Below are 21,813 nucleotides of genomic sequence, written 5' to 3' on the forward strand. Positions count from 1 at the left end.
TGCCTGTTACTCCAGGTGTTTCTTGACTTCCTACTTTCGCATTCCAGTCCTGTATAATGAAAAGGGCATCTTTTTTTGGGTGTTAGTTCTAGAAGGTCTTGTAGGTCTTCCTAGAACCATCCAACTTCAGCTTCTTCAGCATTATTGGTGGACGCACAAACTTGGACTACCATGATATTGAATGATGTGCCCTGGAAACTAACAGAGATCAATTTGTCATTTTTAAGATTGTATCCAAGTACTGAATTTCAGACTCTTTTGTTGACTATGATGGCTATTCCATTTCTTCTAAGGGATTCCTGCCCACAGTGGTATATATAGTGGTCATCTGAGTTAAATTCACCCATTCCAGTCCATCTTAGTTCACTGATTCCTAGAATGTCAATGTTCACTCTTGTCATCACCTGTTTGACTACTTCCAATTTGCCTTGATTCATGAACCTAACATTCCAGGTCCCTATGCAGATTGCTCTTTACCGCATCAGATTTTGCTTCTATCACCAGTCACATCCACAACTGGGTGTTGTTTTTGCTTTGGCTCTATCCCCTCATTCTTTCTGGAGATATTTCTCCACTGATCTCCAGTAGCATATTGGGCACCTACCAACCTGGGGAGTTCATCTTTCAGTGTCCTATCTTTTTGCCTTTTCAAACAGTTCATGGGATTCTCAAGGCAAGACTACTGAAGTGGTTTGCCATTCCCTTCTCCAGTGGACTGCATTCTGTCAGACCTCTCCACCATGACCCATCCATCTTGGGTAGCCCCCATGGCATGGCCTAGTTTCATTAAATTAGACAGGCTATGGTCCATGTGATCAGATTGGCTAGTTTTCTGTGATTGTGGTTTCAGTCTGTCTACCCTCTGATGCCCTCTCTCACCGCCTACTGTCTTACTTGAGCTTCTCTTATCTTGGACGTGGAGTAGCTCTTCATGGCTGCTCCAGCAAAGCATAGCCACGACTCCTGCCCTTGGACGTCAGGTATCTCCTCTCAGCCACCCTTGTGCCATGAAGCTATGGCTCCTGTATGTCAGCAAATTCGGGAAACTCAGCACTGGCCACAGGACTGGAAAAGGTCAGTTTTCAATCCCAGAATTGAAAGAGACACGTGTACCCCAATGTTCATCACAGCACTGTTTATAATAGCCAGGACATGGAAGCAACCTAGATGTCCATCAGCAGATGAATGGATAAGAAATCTGTGGTACATATACACAATGGAGTATTACTCAGCCATTAAAAAGAATGCATTTGAATCAGTTCTAATGAGGTGGATGAAACTGGAGCCTATTATACAGAGTGAAGTAAGCCAAAACGAAAAACACCAATACAGTATACTAACGCATATATATGGAATTTAGAAAGATGATAACAATAACCCTGTATACGAGACAGCAAAAGAGACACTGATGTACAGAATAATCTTTTGGACTCTGTGGGAGAGGGAGAGGGTGGGATGATTTGGGAGAATTGCTGGGGACCAGCCCCGGCTGATCCAGGGTATTCGAAGCGGGGACGGCGTCAGCGAGGGTCAGGATACAATAGCTTCAATTAGATATTAATTAAAGATATAAACAGTAATAGAATAAGGATAGCTCAGTAGGAAAATTCAGTGGAGAAAAGAGGCTTAGTAGCTTGGTTTACGCGGGAGACCAATAAAACTTCAAGACAAGAAGCTTGCACCACTTACGTAGGCCGCAGGCGTCCTTCCGTTCTCCCAAAGGAGAGGAGACACTGAGGCCTCCCAGGTCGGATCTTAGAAGCCCAGGCATAATTAGTAAGCATGGCGGGTTCTGCGCTCCAGATGGAGACTCAACCAGAGTGAGAGAGCGACATGGGGAGACCAGTATTTCGAGAAACTGATCCCAATTCTTTATTTTCCAGAGTCTGTTTTTATACACTGAGATGTTATACAAAAGTCATGTGGGGACAGCAGTCCTGACTTTTATTAAAGTCAGGTGCTTCACACAAATGTATACAGAGGTCTTAGGGGTGTTACATCATCTTCTGGCCAGGGGGGCCTGCTGACAATTTACGACCCTCTCCTTGTGACAGTGGTCAGAACACTTTTTTCTCCAAGGGTGATTATTCTTAAATCAGACGCCACCCAAATAAAGTTACATTCCTATAGGGTGAGGGTGTAGTGGGTTTTAGTTAAGGAAAGAATTTACTTAGCCTAAGGTCTAACGCAATTAATATCAAAGGTTAATAGTTATTTCTTCTATATATTCATTAATGTGTGTAAGGGCAGGGGATATGGAGACTTAGCAACAAACATTGGCTCAACAAATGAAAAACCCTTCACCAATACAATTTCTAATCAGCCCATTATACTTATAGTTTTATAACTTTTCTAAGGAACCTGTTTTTAGAAGGTTTAAAGCATCTCGTGCCTCTCACGGTTGGGAGGCTGTGAGCAATCACATGTGGCCGGACAAGCCTGTCAGGCAGGCCAGAGAACCTTCAGAGGAGTTTGTAGGTTAAAACACTCTTGTCACGCCCAGGAGTTTTGATTAACTGGAGCTCTAGGTTAACTCCTTCTCCGAAAGAGGTGGTGGGGGACAGCCCCCCGTAAAGTCAGAGGTGTAGGTGAGAGCACAAAGTAGTAAAGTAGGCAGGCTCTGGTTATGGGGGTAGATGCTTGAGGATTTCCAGGGGGACTCCTGAGGCTCGATCCCGCCTTTGCGTATGTCAAGCCTCCTTCCTCATGACCTTTGCCATGGGCGGAGTACCTCACTCTGGCCCCCAACAGAGAATGGCATTGAAACATGTATAATATCATGTACGAAATGAGTCACCAGTCCAGGTTCAATGCACGATACTGGATGCTTGGGGCTGGTTCACTGGGATGACCCAGAGGGATGATACCAGGAGGGAGGAGGGAGGAGGGTTCAGGATGGGGAACACGTGTATACCTGTGGCAGATTCATGTTGATATATGGCAAAACACAATATTGTAAAGTTAAAAAATAAAATAGAATAAATAAAAATACAATCTATAATTTAAAAAAAAAAAAAGATTTACTGATCATCATCCCACCCATCAGAACAGGACCCAGTTTCCCCCCTCAGTCAGCCTCTCCCATCAGGAAGCTTCCATAAGCCTCTTATCCTTCTCCAAGAAGGCAGGCAGAATGAAAACTGAAATCACAGAAAACTGATCAAACTGATCACATGGACCACAAGTAAAGTCGCTCAGTCATGTCCACCTCTTTGCGACCCCATGGACACCAGGCTCCTCTGTCCATGGGATTTTCTAGGCAAGAGTACTGTAGAGGTTTTCCATTACCACAGCCTTGTGTAATTCAGTGAAACCATGAGCCATGTCCTGTAGGGCCATCCAAGATGGTTGGGTCATGGTGGAGAGTTCTGATAAAACATGGTCCACTGGAGAAGGCAATGGCAAACCGCTTCAGTACTTTTGCCTTGAGAACCCCATGAACAGTATGAAAAGGCAAAAAGATAGGACACTGAAAGATGAACTTCCCAGGTCAATAGGTGCCCAATATGCTACTGGAGATCAGTGGAGAAATAACAAAAAAAAGAATGAAGACATGAAGCCAAAACAAAAACAACACCCAGGTGATGATGTGATTGGGGATGGAAGTTAAGACTGATGCTGTAAAGAGCAATACTGCATAGGAACCTGGAGTGTTAGGTCCATGAATCAAGGCAAATTTGAAGTGGTCAAACAAGAGATGGCAAGAGTGACCATCAACATTTTAGGAATCAGTGAACTAAAATGGACTGGAATGGGTGAATTTAACTCAGTTCAGTTCAGTTGCTCAGTCATGTCCAACTCTTTGGGACCCCATGGACTGAGGCACGCCAGGCCTCCCTGTCTATCACCAACTTTCGGAGTTTACACAAACTCATGTCCATTGAGTCGGTGATGAAATCCAACCATCTCATCCTCTGTTATCCCCTTCTCCTCCTGCCCTCAATCTTTCCCAGCATCAGGGTCTTTTCAAATGAGTCAGCTCTTCTCATCAGTTGGCCAAAATATTGGTGTTTCAGCTTCAACATCATCCTTTCAGTGAACACCGAGGACTGATCCCCTTTAGGATGGACTGGTTGGAATTCTTTGCAGTCCAAAGGACTCTCAAGAATCTACTCCAACACCACAGTTAAAAAGCATCAATTCTTCGGCTCTCAACTTTCTTTATAGTCCAACTCTCACATCCATACATGACCACTGGAAAAACCATAGCCTTAACTAGATGGATTATTGTTGACAAAGTAACGTCTCTGCTTTTGAATATGCTATCTAGGTTGGTCATAACTTTCCTTCCAAGGAGCAAGCGTCTTTTAATTTCATGGCTGAAATAATCATCAGCAGTGATTTTGGAGCCTAAGAAAATAAAGTCTGACACTGTTTCTAAGGTTTCCACATCCATTTGCCATGAAGTGATGGGACCAGATGCCATGATCTTCGTTTTCTGAATGTTGAGCTTTAAGCCAACTTTTTCACTCTCTTCTTTCACTTTCATCAAGAGGCTCTTTAGTTCTTCTTCACTTTCTGCCATAAGGGTGGTGTCATCTACATATCTGAGGTTACTGACATTTCTCCTGACAATCTTGATTCTAACTGTGCTTCTTCCAGCCCAGCGTTTCTCATGATGTACCCTGCATATTAGTTAAATAAGCAGGGTGAAAATATACAGCCTTTACGTACTCCTTTTCCTATTTGGAACTGATCTGATGTGATCTGATTTTCTAGAGCTCTGAATAAGACCTTGTCCCTGTCTTCAAGTCATTTGAAGTATCCAAATTAGCTCTTCATCAAAGTTTATGTTTAAAACACTCATAAGACCAGACCCACTGAGTCCCACTGAAGGGTCGAACACATCTTCATGCTTCCATGTACTCATGAGTCATGTACATTTCTCTGAGGCATTCACCAATATGTGGCGCCATCCTCCTAATAACCTCTCAACTGAAGATGATGCCAGGTCTTCCCATGCAGTTCTTCCCAGGATCCTCTCTTTCTTATACCTTTTTTTTTTTTTTTTTTTTAGTATATAGGTATGTAATAGATCTCTATATATTAATTTTTCATTCTGAAAATTTAATGAATTCATTTACTAGTTCTAATAATTATGAGGAGTATCTTTAAAGTTTCCTATATAGAGTATAATGTCACCTTCAAACAGTGACAGTTTTACCTCTTCCTACATAATTTGTATGATCTTTAATTGTCTTAGAAATGTGGCTATATTGAATAAGTGAATAAGCCACTTATATTGAATAAGTGGCTAAAGTGGGCATCCAAGTCTGGTTCCTGATTCAAGAAAATGCTTTCAAAAAAAAGAAAATGCTTTCAAGTCTTCACCACTGAGTATGATGTTGGCTGTGAGTTTGTCATATTTTCACTTTATTATGTTGATTTCTCTTTATTATGTTGAGGTAGGATTGTTCTTCTGTTAGGTCCATACAATTTCTGTCCTTCATCGAGTCCATCTTTGCATGAAATGTTCCCTTGGTATCACTAATTTTCTTGAAGAGATCTCTAGTATTTCCCATTCTGTTGTTTTCCTCTATTTCTTTGCATTGATCGCTGAGAAAGGCTTTCTTATCTCTTCTTGCTTTTGTTTGGAACTCTGAATTCAGATGCTTATATCTTTCCTTTTCTCCTTTGCTTTTTGCTTCTCTTCTTTTCACAGCTATTTGAAAGGCCTCCTCAGACAGCCTTTTTTTTTTTTTTTTTGCATTTCTTTTCCATGGGGATGGTCTTGATCCCTGTCTCCTGTACAGTGTTACGAACCTCTGTCCATAGTTTATCAGGCACTCTGTCTATCAGATCTAGTCCTTTAAATCTATTTCTCACTCCCACTATATAATCATAAGGAATTTTATTTAGGTCATACCTGAATGGTCTAGTGGTTTTCCCCACTTTCTTCAAGTCTGAATTTGGCAATAAGGAGTTTATGATCTGAGCCACAGTCAGCTCTGGGTCTTGTTTTTGATTACTGTATAGAGCTTCTCCATCTTTGGCTGCAAAGAATATAATCAATCTGATTTAGGTGTTGACAATCTGGAGAGGTCCATGTGTAGAGTCTTCTCTTGTGTTGTTGGAAGAGGGTGTTTGCTATGACCAGTGTATTTGGCAAAATGGTATGGACCTAACAGAAGCAGAAGACATTAAGAAGAGGTGGCAAGAATACACAGTAGAACTGTACAAAAAAGAGCTTCATGATCCAGATAATCAAGATGGCATGATCACTGACCTAGAGCCAGACATCCCGGAATGTGAAGTCAGTGGGCCTTAGAAAGCACCACTACAAACAAAGCTAGTGGAGGTGATGGAATTCCAGTTGAGCTATTATCAAATCCGGAAAGATGTGAAATCCTGTGAAAGTGCTGCACTCAATATGGCAGCAAATTTGGAAAACTCAGCAGTGGCCACAGGACTGGAAAAGGTCAGTTTTCATTGTAATCCCAAAGAAAGGCAATGCCAAGGAATGCTCAAACTACTGCATAATTGCACTCATCTCACATGCTAGTAAAGTAATGTCCAAAAATCTCCAAGCCAGGCTTCAGCAATACGTGAACCGTGAACTTCCAGATGTTCAAGCTGGTTTTAGAAAAGGCAGAGGAACCAGAGATCAAAGTGTCAACATCCTCTGGATCATGGAAAAAGCAAGAGAGTTCCAGAAAAACATCTATTTCTGCTTTATTGACTATGCCAAAGTCTTTGACTGTGTAGATCTCAATAAACTGTGGAAAATTCTGAAAGAGATGGGAATACCAGACCACCAGACCTGCCTCTTGAGAAACGTATATGCAGGTCAGGAAGCAACAGTTAGAATTGGACATGGAACAACAGAGGACTGATGCTGAAGCTGAAACTCCAATACTTTGCTACTTCATGTGAAGTGTTGACTCATTGGAAAAGACCCTGATGCTGTGAGGATTTGGGGGCAGGAGGAGAAGGGGACGACAGAAGATGAGATGGCTGGATGGCATCACTGACTGGATGGACATGAGTTTAAGTGAACTCTGGGTGTTGGTGATGGACAGGGAGGCCTGGTGTGCTGTGATTCATGGGGTCACAAAGAGTCAGACACGACTGAGCAACTGAACTGAACTGAGTATTCTTCTGTACCAAATTTGTTGAGAATTTATCATTAATGTATTTAAATTTTGCCAAATGATTTCTCTGTTTCCATTGAGGTGATATGATTATCCTTTGTTTTCTAGGTTGATTTATTTGCAGATATTGAAAAATCTTTGTATCCCTGAAATAAATCTCACTTATTTATCATGTATGATCCTTTTAACATACTGTTGAATTCAGTTTACTAATATTTTGTTAAAGATTTTTCTATCCATGCTTATGAGGGATATCAGCCTATAATTTTTATTGTATGGCCTTTTTATGATTTTGGTATCAGGGTAATTCTGGACTGAAAGGAAGGTTTTTGAAGTATTCCTTACTCTTTAATAATCTGTAATAGTTGTAGAAAGTGAAAGTGAAATTCCCTCAGTCATGTCGAATTCTTTGCGACCCCATGGACTATACAGTCCTTGGAATTCTCCAGGCCAGAATACTGGAGTGGTTAGCCTTTCCCTTCTCCAGGGAACCTTTCCAACCCAGGGATCAAACCCAGGTCTCCCACATTGCTGGTGGAGTCTTTACCAGCTTGGCCACAGGGGATACAAAAGAATAGGTATTAACTCTTCTGTACATGTTTTGTATGTACAGTTTGGAATTCACTTTTGGATTACTGACTAAATTTAATTAATAGTGATATGTTTGTCCATATTTTCATTCTTGCTGATTCAGTCTTGGAAGATTATATTTTTCTAGGATTTTAACCATTTTTTTCTCCATTGTCCAATTTGTTTGTGTATAATTATAGTAATTTCTATGATCTTCTGTATTTCTATGGTGTCAGTTGTAACTTTTCCTTATTCACTTTTGTTTCATTTATTTGGTTTCTATCTCTTTTTTTTCTAGATGAGTCTGGCTAAAGGTTGGTCAATTCTGTTTATCTTTTCAAAGAATCAGTTCTCTGTTTCATTGATCTTGTCTACTGTTATTTTAATCTTTATTTATTTCCACTTTAATCTTCACTATTTCTTTTCTTCTGCTAACTTTGGATTTGTTGATCTTTCTTTTTCTTGTTCCTTTAGGTTAGATTGTCATTTAAGATTTTTCTTTTTTATGAAGTAGGGTTGGATCACTATAAAATTCCCTCTTAGAATGGCATTTGCAGCACACCACAAAATTTGGATTGTTTTGCTTCCATTTTCATTTATCTCTCAGTATTTTTCAATTTCGTCTTTGATTGCTTCATTGATCCACTGGTTTTAGTAGCATGCTATTTAGACTCCACAGGTTTGCAGTTTTTGAAGCTTTTAAACTGTAGTTGATTTGTAGCTTCAAAATTTTGTCCTTGGAAAAGATTCTTGATATAATTTCAATCTTGTTAAATTTTTGAACCTTGTTTTTGGCATAGCATGTGATCTAACCTGAATCTGCACTTCAAAAGAGGTCATTCTACTGGTTTTGGATGAAATGTTTTATATATATATATATATATATATATATATATATATATATATATGCATACAGGGGAACCTGGAGGGCTGCCGTCTATGGGATCACACAGAGTCGGACACGACTGAAGTGACTTAGCAGCAGTAGCAGCAGCATATATCTATATATACATAAATTCCATCTTCTCTACTATGTAATTGAAGGCTAGTGTTTCCTTGTTGCTATTCTATTGGGATGATCTGATAATTGATGTAAGTAGAGTATTAAAGTCAACCCTATGTCCAAGGAGGGGTGGCTGCATGGGCACAGGAGGGCCTAGAGGAGCTACTCCACGTTCAAAGTCAAGAGGGGTGGTGATGAGGAGATACCCCTCATCCAAGGTAAGGAGCAGTGGCTGCGCTTTGCTGGAGCAGCCGTGAAGAGATACCCAACGTCCAAGGTAAGAGAAACCCAAGTAAGATGGTAGGTGTTGCAAGAGGGCATCAGAGGGCAGACATACTGAAACCATAATCACAGAAAACTAGTCAATCTAATCACACTAGGACCACAGCCTTGTCTAACTCAAGGAAACTAAGCCATGCCCATGGGGCCACCCAAGATGGGCGGATCATGGTGGAGAGGGCTGACAGAATGTGGTCCACTGTAGAAGGGAATGGCAAACCACTTCAGTATTCTTGCCTTGAGAACCACATGAACAGAATGAAAAGGCAAAATGATACGATACTGAAAGAGGAACTCCCCAGGTCAGTAGCTGCCTAACATGCTACTGGAGATCAGTGGAGAAATAACTCCAGAAAGAATGAAGGGATGGAGCCAAAGCAAAAATACTACCCAGTTGTGGATGTGACAGGTGATAGAAGCAAGGTCCAATGCTATAAAGAGCAATATTGCATCAGTTCAGTTCAGTCACTCAGTTGTGTCCAACTCTTTGCGACCCCATGAATTGCAGCACGCCAGGCCTCCCTGTCCACCACCAACTCCCGGAATTCACTCAGACTCATGTCCATCGCATCAGTGATGCCATTCAGCCATCTCATCCTCTGTCGTCCCCTTCTCCTCCTGCCCTCAATCCGTCCCAGCATCACAGTCTTTCCAATGAGTCAACTCTTCGCATGAGGTGGCCGAAGTACCAGAGTTTCAGCTTTAGCATCATTCCATCCAAAGAAATCCTAGGGTTGATCTCCTTCAGAATGGACTGGTTGGATCTCCTTGCAGTCCAAGGGACTCTCAAGAGTCTTCTCCAACACTACAGTTCAAACGCATCAATTCTTCAGTGCTCAGCCTTCATCACAGTCCAACTCTCACATCCATACATGACCACAGGAAAACCCATAGCCTTGACGGAACGAAACTTTGTTGGCAAAGTAATGTCTCCGCTTTTGAATATGCTATCTAGGTTGGTCATAACTTTCCTTCCAAGGAGTAAGGGTCTTTTAATTTCATGGCTGCAGTTACCATCTGCAGTGATTTTGGAGCCCAGAAAAATAAAGTTTCCACCGTTTCCCCATCTATTTCCCATGAAGTGATGGGACTGGATGCCATGATCTTCGTCTTCTGAATGTTGAGCTTTAAGCCAAATTTTTCACTCTCCTGTTTCACTTTCATCAGGAGGCTTTTTACTTCCTCTTCACTTTTGCCATAAGGGTGGTGTCGTCTGCATTTCTGAAGTTATTGATATTTCTCCCGGCACTCTTGATTCCAGCTTGTGCTTCTTCCAGTCCAGCGTTTCTCATGATGTACTCTGAATATAAGTTAAATAAGCAGGGTGACAATATACAGCCTTGACGTACTCCTTTTCCTATTTGGAACCAGTGTGTTCCATGTCCAGTTCTAACTGTTGCTTCTTGACCTGCATACAAATTTTTCAAGAGGCAGATCAGGTGGTCTGGTATTCCCATCTCTTTCAGAATTTTCCAGTTTATTGTGATCCACACAGTCAAAGGCTTTGGCATAGTCCATAAAGCAGAAATAGATGTTTTCCTGGAACTCTGTTGCTTTTTCCATGATCCAGCAGATGTTGGCAATTTGATGTCTGGTTTCTCTGCCTTTTCTAAAACCAGCTTGAACATCAGGAAGTTTACGGTTCACATATTGCTGAAGCCTGGCTTGGAGAATTTTGAGCATTACTTTACTAGCGTGTGAGATGAGTGCAAATGTGCGGTAGTTTGAGCATTCTTTGGCATTGCCTTTCTTTGAGATTGGAATGAAAACTGACCTTTCCAGTCCTGTGGCCACTGCTGAGTTTTCCAAATTTGCTGGCATATTGAGGGTAGCACTTTCACAGCATCATCTTTCAGGATTTGATATAGCTCCACTGGAATTCCATCACCTCCACTAGCTTTGTTCGTTGTGTTTTCTAAGGCCCACTTGACTTCCCATTCCAGGCATAGGAACCTGGAATGTCAGGTCCATGAATCAAGGCAAACTGGAAGTGGTCAAACAGGAGATGGCAAGAGTGAACGTCAACATTCTAGGAATCAACTATCTAAAATGGACTGGAATGAGTGAATTTAACTCAGATGACCATTATATCTATTACTGCGGGCAGGAAGTCCTTAGAAGAAACGGAGTAGCCATCATGGTCAACAAAAGAGTCTGAAATGCAGTGCTTGGATGCAATCTCAAAAACGAAAGAATGATCTCTGTTCGTTTCAAGACAAAGCATTCAATATCACAGTAATCCAAGTCTATGCTCCAACCAGTAATGCTGAAGAAGCTGAAGTTGAAAGGTTCTATGAAGACCTACAAGACCTTTTAGAACTAACACCCAAAAAAGATGCCCTTTTCATTATAGGGGACTGAATACAAAAGTAGGAAATCAAGAAACACCTGGAGTAACAGGCAAATTTGGTCTTGGAATACGGAATGAAGCAGGGCAAAGACTAATAGAGTTTTGCCAAGAATGCACTAGTCATAGCAAACACCCTATTCCAACAACACAAGAGAAGACTCTACACATGGACATCACCAGATGGTCAACACAGAAATCAGATTGATTCTATTCTTTGCAGCCAAAGATGGAGAAGCTCTATATAGTCAACAAATCAAGACCAGGAGCTGACTGTGGCTCAGATCATAAACTCCTTATTGCCAAGTTCATACTGAAATTGAGGAAAGTAGGGGAAATCACTAGACCATCCAGGTATGACCTAAATCAAATCCCTTATGATTATACAGTGGAAGTGACAAATAGATTTAAGGGATTATATCTGATAGATAGAGTGCCTGATGAACTATGGGAGGCTCTTGACATTGTACAGGACAGGGATCAAGACTACCCACATGGAAAGAAAGGAAAAAAAAGCAAAACAGCTGTCTGAGGAGGCCTTACAAATAGCTGTGAAAAGAAGAGAAGTGAAAAGCAAAGGAGAAAAGGAAAGATATAAGCATCTGAATGCAGAGTTGCAAAGAATAGCAAGAAGAGATAAGAAAGCCTTCCTCAGTGATCAATGCAAAGAAATAGAGGAAAACAACAGAATGGGAAAGACTAGAGATCTCTTCAAGAAAATTAGGGAAACCAAGAGAACATTTAATGCAAAATTGGGCTCAATAAAGGACAGAAATGGTATGAACCTAATACAAGCAGAAGATATTAAGGAGAGGTGGCAGGAATACACAGAAGAACTGTACAAAAAAATCTTCACTACCAAGATAATCACAAAGGTGTGATCACTCACCTAGAACCAGACTTCCTGGAACGTGAAGTCCAGTGGGCCTTAGAAAGCATCTCTACAAAAAAAGCTAGCGGAGGTGATGGAATTCCAGTTGAGCTATTTCAAATCCTGAAAGATAATGCTGTGAAAGTGCTGCACTCAATATGCCAGCAAATTTGGAAAACTCAGCAGTGGCCACAGGGCTGGAAAAGGTCCATTTTCATTCCAATCCCCAAAAAAGGCAATGCCAAAGAATGCTCAAACTACCACACAATTGCACTCATCTCACACGCTAGTAAAATAATGCTCAAAATTCTCCAAGCCAGGCTTCAGCAATATGTGAACCGTGAACTTCCAGATGTTCAAGCTGGTTTTAGAAAAGGCAGAGAAACCAGAGATCAAATTGCCAATATCCACTGGATCATCAAAAAAGCAAGAGAGTTCCAGAAAAAAAAACATCTATCTCTGCTTTATTGACTATGCCAAAGCCTTTGACTGTGTGGATTACAATAAACTGTGGAAAATTCTGAAAGAGATAGGAATAGTAGACCACCTGACCTGCCTCTTGAAAAACCTATATGCAGGTCAGGAAGTAACAGTTAGAACTGGACATGGAACAACAGACTGGTTTCAAATAGGAAAAGGAGTACGTCAAGGCTGTATATTGTCACCCTGCTTATTTAACTTATGTGCAGAGTACATCATGAGAAATGCTGGGCTGGAAGAAGCACAAGTTGGAATCAAGAGTGCCGGGAGAAATATCAATAACCTCGGATATGCAGATGGCAGAAAGTGAAGAGGAACTCAAAACCCTCTTGATGAAAGTGAAAGTGGAGAGTGAAAAAGTTGGCTTAAATCTCAACCTTCAGAAAACGAAGATCATGGCATCCGGTCCCAACACTTCATGGGAAATAGATGGGGACATAGTAGAAACAGTGTCAGACTTTATTTTGGGGGGCTCCAAAATCACTGCAGATGGTGACTGAAGCCATGCAATTAAAAGACGCTTACTCCTTGGAAGGAAAGTTATGACCAACCTAGATAGCATATTCAAAAGCAGAGACATTACTTTGCCAACAAAGGTCCGTCTAGGTGAGGCTATGGTTTTTCCTGTGGTCATGTATGGATGTGAGAGTTGGACTGTGAAGAAAGCTGAGCGCCAAAGAATTGATGCTTTTGAACTGCGGTGTTGGAGAAGACTCTTGAGAGTCCCTTGGACTGCAAGGAGATCCAACCAGTCCATTCTGAAGGAGATCATCCCTGGGATTTCTTTGGAATGAATGATGCTAAACCTGAACTGCAGTACTTTGGCCACCTCATGTGAAGAGTTGACTCATTGGAAAGGACTCTGGTGCTGGTTGGATTGAGGGCAGGAAGAGAAGGGGACAAGAGAGGATGAGATGGCTGGATGGCATTACAGACTCAATGGACATGAGTCTTAGTGAACTCCGGGAGTTGGGGATGGACAGGGAGGCCTGGCGTTTGGGATTCATGGGGTCCAAAGAGTCAGACACGGCTCAGCGACTGAACTACTCTTATTGTGCTACTGAAAATGTCTACCTTTTTTGTTTGTTAATATTTTTCTTATGTACTTAGGTGCCCCATTGTTGGATGCATATATATTTACCTTCCTGTTGGGTTTATGCCTTATCATTATATAATGTCCTCATTTGTCTTTTTTATAATCCTAGATTTAAAATATACTTGTCTGATATAGGTATTGTTACTCCAGCTTTCCTTTTGTTTCCTTTGCATGAAAACGTTTTGCATCTCCTTACTTTCAGTTTCTGTGTTTAGATCTGTGATTCTCTTGTAGGTAGCATTTATGTAGATCTCATTTGTTGTTGTTATTGTCATAGTTCTTTTTAATCTATTTATTCACTATGTACAATTGGAGCATTTAGTCCATTTACATAAGTTAATTACTAATAGGTATATTTTTATTGTCATTTTGTTAACTGTTTTCTTGCTGATTTACTATTAATTTTGTAAACTTTAATCTTTATTTCTTTTATATTAAGCCAGGTCATGTGCAGCATGCAGGATCTTAGTTCCTCAATCAGGTATGAAACCCACGCACCCTGCATTGGGAGCTTTTAGTCTTCACTTTCACTTTCATGCATTGGAGAAGGAAATGGCAACCCACTCCAGTCTTCTTGCCTGGAGAATCCCAGGGATGGGGGAGCCTGGTGGGCTGCCGTCAATGGGGTCGCACAGAGTCGGACATGACTGAAGTGATTTAGCAGCAGCAGCAGCAGCAGTCTTAACCATTGGACTGCCAAGGAAGTTCCTACTATTTTGTTGTTGTTTTTGTTCTTTTTACTTTTGTTCTCTTTTATTGTGATTTGGTAACTATCTTTAGTATTATGTTTGGATACTTTCTCTTTTATGTGTGCATACATTATATACAAAAATATATCTACTTGTGTATGTCTGTTTTTGGTTGGCAGTTTCTATAAAATTTTTTAAATTGAAGTTTGGACACATTCTCTCATCCAACATTTTCAACTCCCTCTATGACATTTCATGCATTTGGTCTCATTTTATAGCTTTTTAGTTTGTATAACCCTTACTTATTTATTGTGGATATACATGATTTTATTGTTTTTGTCTTTTAACCTTTGTGGTGGTGGTGGTGGTTTAGTCACTAAGTTGTTCGTGTCTGACTCTTGCAACCCCATGGCCTGTAGCCCACCAGGCTCCTCTGTCCATGGGATTCTCCAGGCAAGAACACTGGAGTGGGTTGCCATTTCCTTCTCTAGGGGATCTTCCTGACCCAGGAATCAAACTCAGGTCTCCTGCACTGCAGGCAGAGTCTTTTACCAACTGAACTACAAGGGAAGTCCTTTAACTTTGTATTAGCTTTTAAATTGATTGACCCGCTATCTTTACTGTTTTACTATATATTTGCCTTTACCAGTGAGATTTAAAAATATATATATTTGTTATATTTCTAATTGTGATTTTTAATTTTCTACTTAGATAATTTTTTTTAACATTTCTTGCAAAGCTGGTTTAGTAGAGATGAACACTTTTAGCTTGTGTTTGTCTTAGAGCTCCTTGTTTCCCCTCCAAACCTTCCAGATAGAGTATTCTTGGTTATTGATATTTTACTTTCATTGCTTTGAATATATTATGTCACTCCCTGCTAGCCTGCAATGTTTCTCCTAAGAAGTCAGCTGAATGTCTCTAGAAACATCCTTTTACATAACAAATTGCTTTGCTCATGCTGCCTTTAAGAGTCTCCCTTTATCTTTAGCTTTCTTCATTTTAATAATAATGTATCTTAGTGTTGAATTCTTGGATTTATTCTGTTTGGGACTCTCTGCTCTTCGTAGAATTGAATATCTATTTTCTTCTCCAGATTAGGAAATTTTTAGATATTATTTCTTCAAATAAGTTCCCTGTCACTTTCTCTCTCTTTTATCCTTCTGGGACCCCTCAATGCAAATGTTAAGTTTGATGTTGTCCCAAAAGACTTTGAAAATATCCTCATTTTAATCTTGTTTTTTTTGTTTGTTTGTTTGTTTTTTCTGTTCTATCTTGGGTGATTTCCACTACTCTGTCTTCCAGATTGCTGATCTATTTTATGTATCCTCTAATCTCATTTAATCCCTTCTAGTGTATTTTTCTGGAGAAGGCAATGGCACCCCACTCCAGTACTCTTGCCTGGAGAATCCCATGGATGGAGGAGCCTGGTAGGCTGCAGTCCATGGGGTCACACAGAGTCAGACACGATTGAAGTGACTTAGCAGCAGCAGCAGTGTATTTTTCATTTCAGTTACAGTGTTCTTTAGCTCTCTTTGGTTCTTCTTTATATATTTTTAACTCTTTTTTAAACTTCTCACTGTGTTCATCCATTTTTCACCTGAGTTCATTGAGCAGCTTTATAACTATTACCTTGAATTCCTTATCAAGTAGATTGTTTATTGCCACTCTTTTTAATTGTGCTCTGTTCTTTGGAACATATTCCTTCAACTCTTTATTTTGCTTAGTTATCTGTGTTTATTTCTATGTGTTAGGTACGTCAGTTTTGTTTACAGATCTTAAAAAAGTGGCCTTATATAGGAGGTGTTCTATGGAGAACAGCAGAGTGCTTTCATCTGGTCACCAATATTATATGCTCTAAGAGTGTACCCTATGTAAGCTCAGTTCAGGTCAGTTCAGTTCAGTCGCTCAGTCATGTCCGACTCTTTGCGACCCTGTGAATTGCAGCACGCCAGGCCTCCCTGTCCATCACAAACTCCTGGATTTCACTCAGTGAGCCTATTTGTCATTGTGTGGCCAACTACTGCAGGTGTGCTTGTAGGCAGGACTGACTCCAAACTAGGTTGGCTGCAAGGCCCTGCTACATGTGGTGGTTGTGGACTCACTGGAAAATGGATTAGGTTACCCCAGTGGGTGGGGGACACCAGGCTGGGGCAGGCCTACTGGTGGGTGAGGCCAAATATCTGGTGCTTATTGGATAGAGTCAGGATTATAAAATGGTGCTTGTGAGTGCTGGGGTTATAGTAATTGAAAGAGCTCCAAAAAATGTCTGCCACCAGTATTTCTGTCCCTTGTAGGAGTCCCAATTGCCTCTTACCTTTCTTGGAGGCTCCCCAAGATCAGCAAGCAAGCGGGTCTTTCAAATCACTGACTCTGCACTAAGACTTGGAGCATATGAGATTTTGCATGTATCCTTTATGAGCAGAATCTCTGCTTTCTATAGCCCTCTGGCTCTCTTGAATAGAAACCCCACTGATTTTCAAAGCCAGACATTTTGGTGACTCATTTCCCAATGAAGGACCCTTAGACTTAGGAGCCCAATGTGAGGCCTCCTCCTCTTGGGAAGAACCTCTGTGATTATGATATTCCTCCCATTTGTGGGTCACTGATCTGAGGATGTGGGTCCTTATGAAATGTCCCTTCAATCAGTCTTGTTTTGGTTCTTTCTTAATGTTTTTAGTTGTGTAAAATATGTTTTGCGAGTCTTCAGTTTGTTCTCATGGATAGTTCCTGTGTAAGTAGTTGTAATTTCTGTGTGTACCAGGGAAGAGATGAGTTCAGGGTCTTCCTATTCCACCATCTTGGCTACATTCTCTTAATCATCTTCTGATAGTAAAAGTAAAATTGTTTGGGTTAATAAAAACTTTGTCAAAGTATAGCTGTGTCTTTTGTATACCTTAATTTCATAAGTTATATATAGCTGACTCTTGAACAAGCTGGATTTGAATACACAGGCCCACTTATATGTGAATTTTTTTAAATGAATACATATAATACTACATGATCCATGATCAGTTGTATCCAGATATGCATAACTAGGGATACAGAGGGTCACCTATGAGAATTAGGAATCCTTTGGTTTTGTTATTTGAAACAGGTCCTGAAACCAATCCCCCACAGATACAGAGAGATATTTCTATGTTCATTAAAACAATCAGCAAAATGGTAAAAGCAACATAGAAAACATCGAAAAATTTTTTTAATCTGTAAAAATTTTCCAACATTTTTCTCCCTCTCTCATCTGAGACATAGAGAGAATTATCAGCCACTGCTATAAATCAACATTTATTATGTATAGCTGAGAAAAAAACTATCCCCAAAAGTGAACCACTTTAAATAGCAAACATTTATTACATCACAGTTTCTATACATCAGGACTCCTTGTACAACTTAGCTGAGTCCTTCAGTTCAGGGTTCCTCAGAGAACTACAATCATACTTTTGAACAAGGCTGTGATAATCTAAAAAGCTCACTTCAGGGAAGATTGACTTCTAATTTCTCTCATGTAGTTATTGGCTAGAGATATCAGTTCCTTGATACATGGGTCACTCCCTAGAACAACTTATATAGTGGAAACTCACTTTCCTCAGAGCTGGCAGACAATAGAATGAGATAGAGTGCCCATGATGGAAGCTATCATCTTTTTGTAGTTTCTGATAACTGTTTATTTTATTTTTATAACTCTAAAATTTATGATTATAACCTAATGTTGGAAGTGATATCCACAATTCTTGCCATATGCTATTCATTAGTAGAGATTTAGTCCTTATTTGATGGGAGGCTATTATACAGTGGCAATGAACAGGAGGTAACTATTGCTGTTATCTCCATGAGAGGTAATTATTGTGGTCCATTTTGGAGATTGTTCTCTCCCTCACTAAGTATATCAGATTCTGTAAATTGGATTAACAAACATCAATTCCCAAGACACCTGTTCCCCCAACTTTTATGAAAATTGTAAAAGTTTCCATTTAGGTGTGTCAATGTAACAGTTGACACAGTATTTCCAGTTAGATGTGTCAATGTCACAATTTTAGTCAATGACATATGGACAGAATTCTGCTTGTGTTTTCTGAGAAAGTTTTGCATTTTTTATACAAGGAGAAATATATAGATATAATTACCTCTGTTTCCTCTTGTTTTTTTTTTTTTTTTTTTTGAAAGTGGACATAATACCTGGCACTTTAGAAACCACCTCAAGATGAAGAAAATGGACATGATGGAAAATTTTCACACACTAAAGAAGGTAGAGCCGAAGGACTGAAGCAACCAATGCCTCTGATGATGATCATCCTTGATACATTGGAAAAAGTCAACAACTATGTCCTTGTTAAGTAAAAAACACCTCTATATTTAAGCAACTCAGCCATGTTTTTCTCATTACTTCTGGATAGACTTTCCAATTGATGGAATATATCTTAGGGAATGGCTACCCATGCCAGTATTCTTACCTGGAGAATTCCATGAACAGAGGAGCCTTGCAGGCTATAGTGTATGGGGTCACAAAGGGTTGGGCATGACTAATTTTCTCTTCACTTCCTCATCTTACATTAAATGGGATTATATGACACAAAATATTTTCCAAGATCTTTTTTTTTTAAATTTTATTTTATTTTTAAACTTTACATAATTGTATTAGTTTTGCCAAATATCAAAATGAATCCACCACAGGCATACATGTGTTCCCCATCCTGAACCCTCCTCTCTCCTCCCTCCCCACACCATCCCTCTGGGTCGTCCCAGTGCACCAGCCCCAAGCATCCAGTATTGCGCATCGAATCTGGACTGGCAATTGGTTTCTTACATGATATTCTACATGTTTCAATGTCACTCTCCCAAATCTTCCCACCCTCTCCCTCTCCCACAGAGTCCATAAGACTGTTCTATACATCAGTGTCTCTTTTGCTATAAAACTCCTAGAGGAGAACATAGGCAAAACACTCTCTGACATACATCACAGCAGGATCCTCTATGACCCACCTCCCAGAATATTGGAAATAAAAGCAAAAATAAACAAATGGGACCTAATTAACCTTAAAAGCTTCTGCACATCAAAGGAAACTATTAGCAAGGTGAAAAGACAGCCTTCAGAATGGGAGAAAATAATAGCAAATGAAGCAACTGACAAACAACTAATCTCAAAAATATACAAGCAACTCCTACAGCTCAACTCCAGAAAAATAAATGACCCAATCAAAAAATGGGCCAAAGAACTAAATAGACATTTCTCCAAGATCTTTTGTTTTAATTCAACCGCATTCATACTATCTCCAAATTCACTTTAATGAATTCATACATTTTAATCAAAGAGATCGGAGAAGGTGATGGCACCCCACTCCACTACTCTTGCCTGGAAAATCCCACGGACGGAGAAGCCTGGTAGGCTGCAGTCCATCGGGTTTCGAAGAATCGGACACGACTGAGCAACTTCACTTTCAATTTTCACTTTCATGCACTGGAGAAGGAAAAGGCAACCCACTCCAGTGTTCTTGCCTGGAGAATCCCAGGGACAGCAGATCCTGGTGGGCTGCGGTCTATGGAGTCGCATAGAGTCGGACATAACTGAAGCGACTTAGCAGCAGCAGCAGCAGCAGCAATCAAAGAGATAAACCATGTTTTATGATCTTATTGCTCATTGTGTGACACCAACTTTCTGCTAATAAAAACAATACTATAATAAAATCCCAGTAGCTTAGTTATGTATAATATCCTTAAGGGCTTACCTGGAATAAAATTTTAGAAGTATTTCTGGGTCAAAAGATAAGAATATTTTAAAATTTATTTAGGATTGTTGCTTGGTTTGTTTTTTGATCAATACCTTGATAGATGGGGAAATAAATTGTATTCATGTTTCTACTCACAAATTAGTATATAAAAGAACCATTTAAAAGTGCCTTTTAGTATGAAGTGAAGTGAAAGTGGCTTAGTTGTGTCTGACTCTCTGTGACCCCATGGACTATACAGTTCATGGAATTCTCCAGGCCAGAATTCTGGAGTGGATTGGCATTCCCTTCTCCAGGGAATCTTCCCAACCCAGGGAGCAAACCCAAGTCTCCTGCATGATAGGTGGATTCTTTACCAGCTGGGCTACAAGGGAAGCCCTTGACTTTATTATATGTGTCTATATAAAAAATTATATTAGTTTAGAACTATTTTGATATAATGTATGAGCCAGAGGGTCTATTTTTATTTTCAAAAAGGTTAGCAAATAATGCTATGCTAAGTCACTTCAGTCGTGTCCGACTCTGTGCGACCCCATAGATGGCAGCCCAACAGGCTCCCCCGTCCCTGGGATTCTCCAGGCAAGAACACTGGAGTGGGTTGCCATTTCCTTCTCCAATGCATGAAAGTGAAAAGTGAAAGTGAAGTTGCTCAGTCGTGTCCAACCCTCAGCGACCCCATGGACTGCAGCCCTCCAAGCTCCTCCATCCATGGGATTTTCCAGGCAAGAGTACTCGAGTGGGGTGCCATTATATGTTATAATAAAATAACTATATAAACACATCCAGCTATCTACACATAGATGAAGTTAATCTAAAATACAACTAAATAAATTTTTTCCATGTTATTCTTTCAGACCAGTGCTATTAATTTGATGTATGTCTTTATGTAGCAAAGTATTCATCTCACTAGTTTAAAATTATTTAAAAAATTGTTTCATCTAGTCAGAAACCAGGTATAATGTTCCACCTATTCATAGATTATGTGTTGTCTCACACTTTATAGAATAAGTTCTTACAACTTTATTTCCAAATAAAGTTAATGGCTTGTGAATATGCTCTCTTACTGAACATTCAATAATAATAATTATTTTGTTCTAGTTGGCTCAACTGGATTTTTATTGTTATAAAATAAAACAACCTACACATAATTAAAATATTATCACATTGTTCTAGTAGATAATTGTAACATATATTTGTTGTTATCACAATGGCTTGAACATACCACCCTATATATTATGTCCTTATACGTTATCATCCTCTGAATTTTAATGACAATTACTTTAATAATCAGCAATTAAGTTTGAGAGTGTCTGTTGATTACTACTATATTAGTACATATTAAAGATATGAGTTTAAAACATCCTAGTACAGTATTATCTATTTTAATTAGCTTCAAGCACAGCTATAAATTGACTAATTAAATTAATTTTTATCATCTACTAACTTTATTTATGTGTAACTGTTTGACATTTTACTTTTTTCTATTGCCCTATTTATGTAATATATTTGGTAGTAAATTTTCTAACATTAAGCTATTTTGCTATTGAAATACATTTCACTTCTTTATTTTACCTTTTTAAAGGACTATATTTTGCTGAATTTCATTATAATATTTAGCTATATTTCATAACCCAAAGCGCTCTATTTATGACTTTTTTGCCTGAGTC

Source organism: Bos indicus, chromosome 1 (genome assembly GCF_029378745.1).
Source record: "Bos indicus isolate NIAB-ARS_2022 breed Sahiwal x Tharparkar chromosome 1, NIAB-ARS_B.indTharparkar_mat_pri_1.0, whole genome shotgun sequence".
NCBI lineage: Eukaryota > Metazoa > Chordata > Mammalia > Artiodactyla > Bovidae > Bos > Bos indicus.